We start from the raw sequence: 14,677 nt of genomic DNA on the forward strand, positions 1-14,677 counted from the left end.
TTATTAAGTTTCCACTGATAAAAGGGTTTAACTGGGAATAGGCAGATGCTATAATCTTGTTCAGGTAAAAGCAATGTGTTTTGTTAGTGGTTATAATCACATTAATAGGAAGGGCTATAGATTGTTAAATATGGTGAATATGGAAAGGGGATTAAATCCATCTTACGGTGTATGTGAAACAAGCCTGTTACACGTTTACACTAGTTCACACTAATGTATATCAACTCAAACTGCCTCTAAGCCCACTGCAAGGAAATTTCAATGGAATAGGACTGACTCACATTTGATTTCAGGTCTAGAGATGATGTAAACACAACAGGTTCAAGCCATTTTCTTCTGTGAACTGATTCCTATAGTTCAACCCCATGCAAGTGGTGTGGGCAGAGCTCCCGAATCCCAGATCAACAGGGGGCAAACTCTGATCTTCTATTCAGCTGCACCGTGGCTTCAAAACTGCCTTTCCATCACTTACATCACTTAGAAACTTGGCAGCATCTGGGAACTGATTAATCCTAAGTCACAAAGCCAAATTGTATAGCTAAATCCAAAATCATTTGGACTTTTTCCCTTGATCCTGAGATGTGTTAGTGAGGGCTTGTGGTCATATATCCACTTAGCTCTGAATCCTGAGGATAGAGGCTACTTTTTAATGATAACTCTGCAAGTCTACGAGGTCTGGGGAAAGTAGAGGTAGAAACAGAATCATGAATGGCCCTCTGCTGCATTGCTGGTAGGAATTGTTGGGACCAGTGTCCCAATATTACTCCACAGACCAATGGAGGTGGACATTGTTGCCATTAGGTGTCTACCATATAACCTTTTGGGCATAACTCCAGGCACACAGGAGGGTTCGGACTGTAGAGCTCCCTTTACTAGTCAATCTTGTGGATAGAGTGAAAGAACAAATGTGTTGGAAGTCCCTTTTGCTGATCTACTTTTGGTCTCCAGAAAAAAAGGACAGAAGTGAGAATTTGACCAGAATATGATTAAGTTAATGAATTACTGGCTCAGGCAGGCCATAGGTTTGGGGTAGGAGCAAAACTGAGCTTTCTCGTGTTGTGAGACTGACTAATTCCAGGTAACTGTTTTGTCAGTGTAAAAAGGAGCTTACATTACTATATGCTTCTATGCTCTTTCCCCAGAGAGCAGCAGGCAATAACAGGGTTGCCAGAGCACCCGTGGATTGTGTGCAGGGACAGGGCAACTCTGGTGTGGCTATAAGGCTGTGAGAGTCAAACTTTTGTCTAAGGTGGTCTATCTTACACTCTCCGAAGGCAGTAGAGGATCAGATACACCAAGCCCTCCTCTGTTAAGTGGCTGGATATGTGACCATCAGGTGAACAAAAGTCAGGCACTCCCCATGATCTGATGGGACTGGAAGAGATCCCCAGCAGATGATCTGTCCTGCCTGACATGCATGCTGATTTCCAGCTCCTGCCTGGGTTCGTGCATGACACATGAGGACGCGCAACTCCGTTTTGGCCAGCTGGTGGCCACGTGCTGAAGGAGGGAGTGCAGGGCCTTCAGGAGAGCCAGCAGCAGGGAGAGGCTGCCGGAGCACTCCTCCAAGCCGTGGGTCCAGCCTTGGCCAAACCCAAGGAGCTTCCTTGAAAGGCGCATCAGGGAGCAGCAACAGGCCAATGCCTGTCATAATGTTTTGGTTGACTAGACCTGGACTGTGGGGCAGAATTTGAATACCCCTGGTATGAGGGAAAGAGCTGGTTGTGGGGGATGGAAAATGCATGTCTTTTGCAGCTCTGTCCCAAGTTTCCAGTGTTATGCAAGCAGGCAACTTCACAGCCCTTTGACTCAGTTTCCCCTTGCATAAAAACAACCTTACTAAACCATTGCATGCTCCAATAGTGGCTGAAAAACTTAACTGATCTGAATATGTGTGAAAGGGGAGAAACTGTAACCAGAAGATCCAAAATGCTATGAGGAAAGAGTCAATCAAATATGCAGGAACAAAAAATGCCACGCAGAAAATACCAAACTGGTCCTTGGCTAGTGTGAATTACCAAAGACATTAAGAGGACTATGCTGATTTACATCAGCTGAGAGTCTGACCCACCAATCAGATGTATGGACTACGTGGAGTAAGAGAGATGCAGCTTATATAAATATATCGTATACCCACATATATGCGTGAGAGTAGTGCATACACATGGATAGATAGCTTAAGATTACATAGTGGATAGAAACACATATGTAGCTAGGTAAAAATGCAAGACATGTTTCAGTAACAGACTATAATGTGGGACACTCAGGATCCCTGTTACGGGTGTGATGTACAACAAAACCCTGATTGCCATTCAGGTTTTTGCAATCACTGCTATCTTAACTCCAAACCTCGTTAAATCAACCTCGCCTGAACTGTGGTACAATGTTACAGTGCAGATCCTCCCGCTCCCCAATGGGAAGCTAACTTGGACTCAGGAGCCATCATTTAACCTTGGAGTCTCTGAATCAACAAGGCAGTTTCTGTAGAGACACCTGGCAGCATGCGCATTTTATGCTTTAACATGGCTGGTAAATCCTGAGTGGTTAAGTAAACTTAACCTTCATTTATGAAACTTGCAAACCAAAGGGTAAAATGTGCCTTGTGCAAGTAATTACGTAAAGGTCTTAGAGAGTGGAGTTATCACTTAAAGACACCGGGCATTGCTAATGAGTTGACTGAGAATTGATCTCTCTGTAATTTAGTTATTTATATGCAGTTCCTGTTTTCCATGCTCAGCTATAGGTCAAGCCCACTTTGAACTGCTCAGAGACCCCCAAGTTTGTCAAGCAAAGTCCCAAAGCCATGGCACAATGATATTTTAGAAAGGTAAATATTGTCCTGAGGGGCTTTAAAAAGGAGGCAAAGCTGTTTGCTTTCTAGCTGGTTCTTTAAACTGGACAACTGCTTCCTGTTACTAAGGGGTCTCTCAGTAACGTGACTCTACTTCTGTTAAATAGAAAAGAGATCCAGGAAAAATGTCAGTACCACCTTCCAGGTATTTTCATATCCCAGTGAGCTAGGTAGGAACAGCCTTGGGTTTCTGAACAGAAATATGTTATGCATTATTGTGCAAGAGGTGTAGTACGGGGTATAATGGATCCTGGGCTGGGGGAAGGAATGAAATAACTCAGGCTGTTAAACATTACCCTCAGGGCTAATTTTGTGCCTAATGGCTTTGAGTAATGTTCAGAAGCTAGTTTGCTGCCCCATATATTCATGTCTGGGCATGTATCCCACACATCATTAGTCACGTGTGTTAGTGCATGTTCGCAGGCTCAAGTATGGGCTTGCTAGTACTATGGCTGAGAGGCTCATGTGGATGGGCTTTTATACTTGTGAGGGCATCTCATGGGGAGGAATAGGCTATATTTCTCTCTCTAAAGTTACATTTTTCTTGATATAGCTGGCATCAGCCACTTATGTCACCCAGCATTTCTACAAATGTCACACTCACTCCAGAGTGGGGTGGCTATAAGCATGCACTCACGCTCTACCCCTTCCTGCAGCAGGTTGTACAGTCTGGGCAGACTGAGCACATGTGAATTTGAGCATCACTGGGCCCAGGTAGCCAGCATCACCCAGAAAACAGGCTGAGCTGAGGTTTTCGAGCCCACCGTAGCCAAGAACTGTGGGATGCTGCTCATGCCTAACTGTGGCTGTTCAGGAGCGAAGCTTCTGGACACCTATGGCTAAAGTAAAGCCAGCAGTGCAGAGGGAAAGCTTGGAAATTAGAGGGCTGAGCTTGTCTGAGCCAACTGACAACATAGACACCTTGTAGAGGGGCTTTCTTCCTGCTCTGGAATTTGAGTTACTGAAAATATCAACACTTGTGGGTGAGGAGCTGTTTGTAACTAGATGAGGATATGTAGGAGACTCTGGCTACGATGGTGCAAAACTTGCCTTATAAACAGCGATGACTTTCAAGAGCAAGACATTCCCAGAAGCAGGCTATTGCTGAAAATGGGGCTGAAATTACCCTCCTGTAACTCGCTTTCATAGCTGCTGTGTTGGTTTATGACTCGCTAGTGCAGGAGAACCCTTTCAAAACAGTCTTGCTCAGCTCTCAGCTTCATTTAACTTGGGTGTTTTTGAGGGGAGAATGACACATTTGGCTTGTAACCAAGTATTCTAGACAGAGCATTGTCCTTTCCCCTTCTCACGCCTCCTTAGGTGTGGATGAGAGAATTAAGGTCCTATGGGCAGATGAGTCTCCCAGCCCAGCAAATCAGTGCAATTTGTTCAGCTTCAGTGTCCCCAGCTGATGTGAAAGGACTGAAATCAGGTTATGACATGCTCATGTTCTCCTGTCCCTGCCGTTGTAATCCTACGTTTGCCGAACACTCCTGGGGCAGGAGAGGAAGGACACTATGAAAGTGGTATGTTGCTTTGCTATGTGGCTCACAGCTCAGCCCAAGGCAGCAGCAGGGGCGTCACACGGAGACTTCTTGTGGCTGACCAACCTTGTGGTAGAGCATCTCTCTTAGCTAGCTGTCATCTCCAAAGGCTCATTTTTGCCTTTGGAGGCAGGACTCAGGAAGGCCTAATCACAAACTGACTGTCTGCATTACCTTGGGTCCTCTCTAGATAGGGATTTGAGGGGCATGTATGGGTCATGTAAACATGGTCCTGTTGGAGAGAAGAGAAAGAGTTTCCTGAAGGTTGCTACAGGCCCAGAGCCAGGAGGAAGTCTGGAGAAGAGACTCAGGGAGGTATCTTTCTCCTGGTCCTTGGTAGCTGGAGCCTGGTCTGAAGGTCCATTTTAAGCCAGGCAAAGAGGGAGGTCTTCAAACATAAGGCAGTATCTCTTTGAGGAGATGTCACTGTTTGAACCTGGGCAAATCTCCTCTTCCCCTTTGCCTTTAGCAGGCTCCAGATATTTCCCCTAAATCTTCCCTCATGGATCCAAGCCCTTTTCTCCAACCCCAGCAGCATCCCTGGTTGCTTCTGCAAGAGCTTTGCACAGGCAGCTGGCCTGCAGGGAGGAAGGCAACCTTCGCCATCTAGTGAGCAACGCACACCATCACGAGCAGCTGTGGCTTAAGAAAGGGCTGAATCCCTGTCTCTGATGGAAAATTCTTTTTCTCACCTCTGGAAGAACATACTAAAATACCAAGCTGAAATCTACATAGTAATCACCTACCAACCATCAATAGTATCTTACTGACAAGCTTTTGTAGACAGCAAATTTATCTCAGCTAGCATTTAAGCATTTCACCTCCTGGGAGGACCACTGCTGCTAAAGCATGTATTTTCTCCCCGACTCTGCTTGGTACTGAAGTGAGAGCAATGGCAGCACCAAGGGACTGGGGAGACAGATCGGTGTTACATGGTGGCTTAGCTAAATGTGTAATGCGAAGTCAGCAGGTGGCTGGTGGCCATGTTAAGAACAAAAGTGAAGTTTCCTGTGATATACAATACATGCACACAAAAGAAGTGTATTTTTTGTTGATTTTTTTTTTTCCTGAGATGCCCATAAATGTGCAGGGTTCAAATTCCCTCTATCTCAGTTTAAGAAAGGTATGATGAATGAATACTTCTTTGGAGGATTCCTAAAGGTTAGCTGACATCTGCCAAGAGATGCTAATGAGCAAGAAGCAGGACAGGAGTGGAGGGTCTATTGTTAGACCCATTTCTGCCTTCCTATCTGATTTTCTACTGCCTGTGCCCTATTTTTAGTCTAGTTTCCAAAAGGAAATAAGGGGCTGTGTGATTGCTCTGACCACTTCTATCAGTCCCTGCCTCAACTCCCTGCCCCACTCAAACAGCCAGGTTTCAGCAGGTTTGTGTATGGAGATGTCTAGTGCACCCCTTTGTGCTTTATGAAAACAGACAGCCAGGGGAGAGGGAAGGCCTGGCTAAAGGGAAAGTTGTTGAGTGAGCCCTGCGCTTTATCAAGTCATGGGAAGCTACTTGGGAAGAGCATTCAGGAAATGGGTCTTCATAAATTCAGTTATGAAGTTACTTGTCATTATCATGACTCATTAGCGTATTACATTTAATATATAAAACATTTCATATAATGCCATGTTATTAACTATGTTGCCACAACATGTAACAAACCATGGTTAGGAACAAGACTCACATGTCAGGTGCTGTACAAACATGTAACCCACAGATGTTCCCTGCCTTTCCAAATGCTCTCAGGACCATTTAACTCCTGATCAGTCAGATTTAGCTGTGGTGGATGATTTATTCCAGGCTCTGCCTCACCTTCATGCCTGTGACCACTGGCTCCGGAGCAAAGCAGGCAGCCTGGTGTCTCTTCGAGCATCACAAATCATAGCCTCTGTGTTTGTTTCAGACTGTCAAATTCAGGAGCTGGGAGCTCTTTCAGAAGGCCAGGGTGGAAAATAGGGAGGGGATCCTCTTCACTTTCTTATTAAATCTGAAGGATGAATTAGTGTCTGACAAGGGCTAGATAAAAGCTTATTTCATTTGGGGGTGATTATACTGATCCACCTATCTGTCACTCAGTGTCTCTGAGACGCTTCAGAAAGAGCTGTTGCACAGCAGAAGTCATATTGGGCTTAATCCTCCAACTGCTATAAAACATCTTTTAAACGTGTCACTGTGACCCTTTCCTGCATCTATCCAGTGATGTTCAGGTATCAGGGGAGAAGTCAAGGGTTGAACTTTAGGAGACATGCCCAGAGCCAAGGGGCATTCCCAAACAGCATCAGTATTTGGTCTTATACAGAAGATATGAGTGGAAGATAAGAGGGCTCTGAGACACGTTTCTGCTGGGAAGGTGAGGTGCTGGGCATGTTACTTCCTCACACTACTAGCAAGGAGGAGGATGAAGGTGAGGATGATGTGGCGGAGGAACACCTACAGTCCCACGTTGCAATGATAACACTGCTTTGTAGCTCATCGGTGTTTCTCTTTCCAGGTCATTTGGGGAAATAATGGAGGTGGAAGAGCCTCATCACTCCTTGAAGGAAGGAATAAGCAGCTTGGCTATGATCAAAGAACATGTCCTCATTCAAACCTAGAGTCCCTGAGCCTCAAACCTGAGGTCAATCCTCTGCCTCCCAGCTTATAAATGGGGGGCCCATATATCCAGCTGAAGAATGCAGTGCTCTTTGGAGGGCAGCATGGCAGCTGGTTCCCCATGTGCCCTTCAAAGCAGAGGTATGTAATGTTTTGGAATGTAATGGATGCTATATTCAGTGTACACTATAGATGAGGACTCATACCCCATGATTTGGGTAATCTTAGGCCTGTTGTCCTGAGAGCCAGAAGAAAGCTCAGAAGGCATTGGGGATAGGGTGTCGGGGCTGGTATGGACTCAGCGTAACCCTCAGTGGGACATGATAGGCCTTGTCACACTTTGAAAGGATCCTTCTGGCACCCTTGAACTGTGGGTTGATGGACGGACCTCGTACCATGGCTGTCTCATGGCTGGCAGAAGTGACTGGGCCATATGAAGCTACTGGGAAGCCTAGCTCCAAGCCTGAAGGGGCTTCTGGAAACAACATCTCTGGATGATACAGGGACCTGCCCACCACCTCGACCCAGGGGAACTGCTGCTGTGAATTGTTCATGGAGTCTCCCACCCTGTAGTCTCCAGGTTATGGGTTATATGCCTCACATACCCCAGCTCAACGAAGATGTTAGCATTTCTGGCCCGTGGTACTGTGCTAGATTATTAATAAGGGGTTAAAATCCTGATCAATCTTGACTCAAAGGGAGAAATCCTGTTTCGCTCTTTCTTACTTTATCCCCAGCAGACTCAATCAGATGCCTATTTAAATATCTATTACTACCTATGTAATTACAGTACGTATTGCCTACTTAAATGCCTTCTGTCATCTGATTTATATGGTTGAGCTATTCATTCTTCCTTTTCCACCTGTTCTTTTGCATTCCAGAGAACCACTAAGGAGGCTGGGAGAAATGGCTGCAGACCACTGCAAAACAGCCCCATGTCTGCAAGTGACAAGTGGTTTTAATGTGCTCGGTGGCCTACATTCAAATCTGGGCTTAAAAAGCCCAGCTTCTCCTGAAGCCAAAGTTCAGTGTAATGGAAAACTTTGCTAAGGTGTGTTGACAAAGGAATCCTGTCCCTGCACCTTGGCTGGGACTCAAGAGGCACTGAAGTCCAGTGGGCAATGGCATAATCTCTAGCACAAAGAAGCAAGCTGGCTGGAAAGCTCCTTTTACAGTCCAAACGGATGTTTCCCCAGGCTCGTAAAATACACAGTTTAAGTAGTAGCTATGTTTCTAAGGCTGGTCCCACACCTGCAACAACCTTGTAAATGGTGCTGGGATATATGGCTTTAAGACGCCTTGTAAAAAGTAAGATCAACATAAGATTTACACAGTTTTATGGAATTGTTTTATAAGCTATTTTGACAATGAATCCTGCTATCAAAATCACCTCTGGTGCTAATCATGGAGGAGGCATTTAGCAAGAGCTAACAAAGATTATTTTAAACCCCTTTCCAAATTAGCTGTGGAGCTGAGCTGGTTAGCCCCTGAGATTGGGGGCACCACTCATGCTGCAGCGAGTACAGGATTGTGGGTTGGTGGGGCAGAGTTTTAAATTGTGGGGGTGGATGTTTGTTGGAATATTTCACCCTGCTCAGCCAGGGATGGGGACTGGGTAGGAAATAGAGAGGTGAAGCCAGAGATCTTCCTTGGCCTCAGGATGCCCCTGCTCAGGGGTTGGGAGACTTCTGCATCTGAGCCTACGCAGGCAAGGGGACCAGGAGGGGATACTGCGTGGCAAGCCAAGACCTCACAGCATGTCTCTGGGGTAAGTGGGAATCAGTGCTGGGGAGCAGGGGCAGTTTTCATAGCTGATTCTGGAATCAGTGGTTTCAACGTTTCTTGCCGAGCTGGGCCAAATAACTGCTAACTCCCTCTGGTGAAAAGAGCGAATGTATTATATGCATCACCTTAGATCAGGAAAGTTTCCTGTACAGGTGTACCTTGTCAGTCAAATTCCTGTATGCTTGCATCCTACTAGCTACAGGAGGCAGTGGCCACGGCTGACACTGAAGAGACAGTCACTAGCCTGAAGCACTTATAGCCAAAATAACTAAGACACGGCGAGTGGGGTCACGCTCACTGGGGTTGCAGAGCTGAAGGGTTGAACAGGGTCTCCTGGGGTCTAACCTGCTCCTCCTGCTTCAGTTGATAATGTCGGCGCTCTTAAAATCTCACGTCGATCCCATCTTCAAGTGTGTCCTAGCACCAGCAGAAGCTGTTCCATGTTGCATGTACTCATTGGTTAAACAGCCATGGGAAGGGTGGAGGCATTTCAAACCTTCAAATCTCTTTTCCTTAGTGCTGGGCTTGGCATGGTGTATCCCCCTGATTTGAGCAGAAGATTGCTCAAGAAAATGGGAGAGAGTCAGAGGGGGGGCATAAATAAGACTTTTTCAATCTGTTTCAGACAAACATACGGCCCAATCAAGATGTGGTCTCTTTCCTCAGATGTTTCTAGCTGAAATCATCCTAGAAGTGCTCCACAAAGAGGCAGGTAGGAGTCTGAAGAAGTACTCCTAGCAAAAATAAGAGGAAATTTTAACTCTGTCACATTTTTCGTGTGATCAGTAGTCTTTGTTTCGTTGTTTTTAAGGGACAGGATCCCTGATATGTCTACACCAGGTATCTCTGGGTCTTGCAGGAGGCCAACACAATGATTTCTGCTGTTTTATCACAAGACGTCCCCTCTCTGCCTGAGGCTGGTGGTTCATTGAGGAGCTCCTTGTGCAGCCTGGACTTAGCGAGTTTGAGACACTGGCCTAAAGGTGCAGTTTCAGGAGTGGCTTAGGTGAGTCAAAGTCTGTGCTGCTGAAGGGCTCTGATGCTACCTTTCCATTTCCTCGCTGTTGTGGAGGAGCCAGGGATACATGGAAGGGAGATGTGTGTGGAGAGACAAGATCACTCAGGACCTGTAGAAAGCCCAAATCAAGACTGTTCCCCTTGCAGTGCCACAGTCTTTGTCCCTCTCTGTGACACCAAATGCCAGACCCTGCTGAGGGGACATGTGTGGGCCAGGCTGACTGGCTGCCCCTGCCACAGGGGCCACAGGGAGTCGGTGGCTGTGGCAGAGGTGGCCCCGGCAGCACCATGAGTCCCACTGCCACTGCTGATGGTCGGTAGCGTTTCGTTCTCTCTTCATGATTGCTGGGAGCTGTGAGGGGAAAGCCAGCAAGGAGTTACTTGTAGATAGGAAACCAGTAACACCGGCAGTGGGAAGAGGTGGAGCTGGCCTCTTCCCAGGGAGGTGGGAAGCTTGGCCCTTCCTAGGCACAGCAAGATCTCGGTCCTACACTAGGGAGAGCCTCTGAAATTTCCAGGTGCAGGATGCAGCCTGGCCTGGCCCCAGCAGCCAGCAGCACTCCTGTATGAAGCTATAGGAAATAGGATTTTTCATTAACAGCTATCACAAGCCACAGAGCAACTAGAGCCTCACCACTCACTGCCCATGATTTAAGGCATCTTCCCAGCTGGTCCAGGCAACCCCTTGGTTTACCTCTTTCAAGAGACTCTTCTCTCATTTCCCTTGAAAATCCTGGTGCTGAGCCTGAATTCATGCACATCAGCCAAGAGCTCTGACTCTTCTCTGTGTCCATGTCCTTACTCTTCACGTTCCCTTTCAGATCTCAAGGAGAAGAAGTCAGGATCAAATTGAGATTTGCTTCAAGCTCTCAGAACACTCCCGCTTTCCTTATAATTTGACATGTGAGTAGGCCAACAGCTGTGCTGGGTCAGACCCAGATCCAACAGTCCCGAAAGGAGATCTCCTACAGAAGCCACAGGCAGATGCCTCACAGAAAGCAACAGCAAGGCAAGCACATCATGTTTTCCCCAAGCACTTTCCCAGAATGACTGTCTGCAGCACAGGGGATTTCCTGACACTGCTGCTGAGCAGCCCCTGGTGGAGCTCTGTTTTCTAGGTGTTTGTACAATCTTTCCTTGGACCCAGGGATACTTTCAGCACCCCAATAGCCTCTACATAAGGTGCTCCATGGGTCATTTCTGCCCAGAAAGAGCCACCTGCACCTCCTCGTCAAACCTGGCTCCTGGCAGCTTCATTCGGTGGCTCTAACTCTTGCATTGGAAGAGAGCCGACAGCTGCTCCCTGTCAGATTTCTCCCAGTGACTCAAGATTTTGCAAACCTCTGCCACATCCCCCAAGCTATTTCTTTTCCACATACTTAGAAATCCAAACTAAATGCAGAGGGATATAATAGCTCATGTCTGTATTTCCAGTTGCTCTGTGCTCTGAAGGTGCCAGAAGAGGACGGCTGTGGGCTGAGTTAGGTGTGCAGTTTGTGTTTTGGCCTCCTCTCCTAAATTTGGCCCAGTGTTCCTCGTCTTTATACTCAGGCAGTTCTTGGGTCTCTGCACGCCTGGGATATTGAACACGTGGCATAACTGTGCAGCACTTTTTTGCAGTATATGATTTGGCCACGAGATGTCTCTTTAAGCCGTATGCAACTCCAGGCTAGTAAACACAGGGCCCAAGCTGGATCAAAAGCCATACAGAAGCTCTCGGGGCAAACCATTTGGAGTATCCCTGGTGAACACCCCCTACTGCGGTTAACAGGATTGTTGAGCAAAGCAGTAAGTGTAAGTAGAGGTGATACTGTTTATCAGACCGGTAGGTATAGGTGGGAGGGGAAATAAAAACAGCTAAGCTTTCAAGCACACAATACCTTCTTCACTCCAAAAATACAAGCTGCCATTCTCAAACTAAATCTTAGCTGTGAACAATCACCCTGAGTCTAGCTTGATTTTTGTTAATTATTTCAATTTATGGGAAGAAAAGGCTGATTGATGCCTGTGGAGAAAAGAAAATGGTGTTAGCAAGGAGAGAAGGCAATTGATAAGATTGTTGACTCCTGTAGCAAAGAAAGAGAAAGAGAGGAGAAAAGAGAGAGAGATGATTACTGACTGTGAGATAATGAAAGGTTTACTGTTGCTAGTTTTAGGAAAATATATGTGCTGTAAAATCTAGTGAGTTTGTCAGTTCCAGTATCCAGCAGATTTGGAAATGTAAGCTTATCTTTTAAAGCTATTTCATAAGTATCCCATGGGGCTTTGGACCAGAAAGTCAGAGATGGAGTGATTATTTTGTGAAAAATCACTCCTATTGGCAACCGAGTGCATCAGGTGCACTGTAATACCACGTAACATTAAAATAATTTCCAGGAGATTGTCTCTAGTATCATGAATTGATAACAAGTTCCTAGCACGAAATTGACCCTGACAAAAAACTTGCCTACCGCTCTGAACGTTATGAAATGACCATTTTATGGCAGAGAAAGTGCTGGTGGTGATACCAGGACAAAACACTCATCATCCAGTCCCTCTCCTTAGCTGGTAACTGTCCCAACGCAGGACGAGAACCATTTCTGCAAATAAGTGGCAAAATGTTTGTTTGATCCGCTAGCTGGAGCCCTTTGTTGGGAGCTCACAATGTGTGGAAAAAAGAGAAGAAAAGATCTGGCTGTAATGCAGCTGGAATGAATGCTTTCCTTGCTTGCCGATCAGAGCAGATTATAGTTCACCTGCTGTGAACTAATCTCCCAGGGAGAGGGTCGGTTGTTTGGATAGTGTTGCTAATGGAAGGCAAAACCTTTCTGCACGTTCCCTCCTTCAGCGCTCCGTCTGTTTAGAAGATGAGTCAGTCCTGGGTTATTCATCAACTTAGTTAGGAGCTATCCACCCAAGTTCACAAGTACCTCTAAAGCGCTTTACAATTACAGGAAATTATGCTTAGGAGCTAATGTTAAAACACAGCTATCTTCTCACTTCTCAGGCATGAGAGGGAGAATGTCAGATTCGTGGCCGCATTATTTCGTTGTGCTAGAGAGACTACGTGGGTGGAATTTATTCCCTACCTGAGCGCTTTGCTTTGTGGATCTGAGCTCTTCTCTAATACTGAGGGGGATATTTTCCTGGGGGAGGCTGGGAAGGAAGTGAGTCAGTGCCTTGGGAAGCCTTTCTGGTGATTTCAGCTAGCTTTGAACCAGGCCCTTGGCTTGTGGCAGAAGGCAAAATCAGAGCCCTGCTGTGGGCACGTGGCCTTACAGCCCATCTGGCTGACTGCGGTGTACTGGGATGTGTCTCACGGGCAGCCCCATGCCGCCAGAGAGGACAGTGACAGTCCCTCTCTGGATCTGTGGCCCTGGCTGCTGTACTTCACCCCCTTCCTCCATGTTGCTTATCCTCAGCCCTGAGTGTCTCCTCACCTCGGAGGAGACAGATGAGGGGAAGATGGGTACCTGCTTGTTGGTCTACTCACATTCTGCTCATGCAGGACTGATGAGTACACAGGATTCAACGCAGAGACTCACAGTGTCCAGGGCAGGAGGCTCTCTCCATGCTCCTTCAGTCACTTCGATCCATCTCCAGTTCACCCTCTGAACTCCCCTTGAGGGCCAGATCCTCAGCTCCACCTTTGATTGGATTTGGGGCAGATTGAGCCCTGAAAGTTTACTGACATTTGAGAATCATGCTCTGCGGATCACCCGTCTGCAAGCAGGGAAGTAGCATTTGGTTGGTTTCTTATTTTTGTATCATTTGCTATGGGGGTTATGGATCAAAGTCAACAAATGCACACATGAATGTTAGTGACTCACATTTTTGTCTCAGAGACAGACCCTCTGTTTAGACAGTGATTTTTAACCACACTTTAACCCACATAGTCCTTAGGAAATGGCAATTTGAAATCCTCTGTATGTGCTGTGTAACTGCTTAGTGGATGATTTGGGCTACCAAATTTCCATGAGATACATTTAGTAAAGGAGTATTCATGATGACTTGCAAGAAAAAGTTAAAATGGCAAAAATATTAAAAAATAAAATTTGTGATACTTTCCTTTTTAGCTCTCTTGTTTCCTTCTGCTGCTGGACTATGAAACACCAGTGTTACTAGCCGAGAGCTCTTGCAGGGGTGATTTGCCAGGATCACATCCCCTGACCTTCGACTGCTCAGCAGAAATGCTCTAGATGCCTATCTAAAGCTAGGTCCACTCAAGTTAGTCCTGGTCTCACAGTCAAAATCAGGCTGAAAAATCACATGTCCAGATGTTTTTACTACTTCCCTGTACACTCTGACCTACTGAGATATATGAAGATATTTAGTCACAGACTTTTTTTTAATTAGGCAAGAAACCATCTCTAGAAAAACGAATGTTTCCCCCTGCCTTACAAAACCAGATTGTCAGTGGGATTTTGTTGTTGTTGTAGTTGTCTTTTCTTTCCAAATGACTGAGAGTTATTTTCAATTCAAAAACCTTTTCTCTGAGAAATTTATGACCGTGGGTAACAATCTGTTCTTTTAAGGATGAATGAAAGATGTATATTTTGCTCTTGTGCAGCCACTGAGTGAGCTCTTTATTTTGTTGCCTTCCTTTTAATCTACCTTACTCCTTGAGACACATATCTGCAATGGATGGTAGTTGTTTGGTCATTTGGGACCACTGGCCTTGTGATGAATGTGTTTCAGTGCTAACAAGATGTTTATGAATTTTATCTCCTGTAACTTCTCTCTCCTTAACTTTGTAACGGTTTCATAATTTACCTTTTGACTCAGTAGCTCAATTTTGTCTGTAAATCTCTTCTCCTGGTAGTGTAAGAAAACGTCTTCTGTAAATCATCCATATGTGGAGAGACAGTTGCAGTAATTTTTTCATTAAAGTTATTCATTACTTTC

At 45.9% G+C, this 14,677-nt stretch overlaps 1 long non-coding RNA gene across 1 annotated transcript in view; it reads left to right on the forward strand.

Moving 5' to 3' along the window:
- LOC104143600 (uncharacterized) overlaps positions 1–13,845 on the forward strand; it is a 119,066-nt gene extending 105,221 nt beyond the window's left edge. Inside the window, exons 2-6 of the long non-coding RNA XR_011142602.1 lie at positions 6,891–7,132; positions 7,873–8,759; positions 9,402–9,488; positions 9,636–9,782; positions 10,615–13,845. This is a non-coding gene — a long non-coding RNA (uncharacterized lncRNA). The remainder of the gene's footprint in view (positions 1–6,890; positions 7,133–7,872; positions 8,760–9,401; positions 9,489–9,635; positions 9,783–10,614) is intronic.
- Positions 13,846–14,677: the final 832 nt, after the last annotated feature.

The sequence above is a fragment of the Struthio camelus genome, chromosome 8 (genome assembly GCF_040807025.1).
Source record: "Struthio camelus isolate bStrCam1 chromosome 8, bStrCam1.hap1, whole genome shotgun sequence".
NCBI classification, from domain to species: Eukaryota; Metazoa; Chordata; class Aves; order Struthioniformes; family Struthionidae; genus Struthio; species Struthio camelus.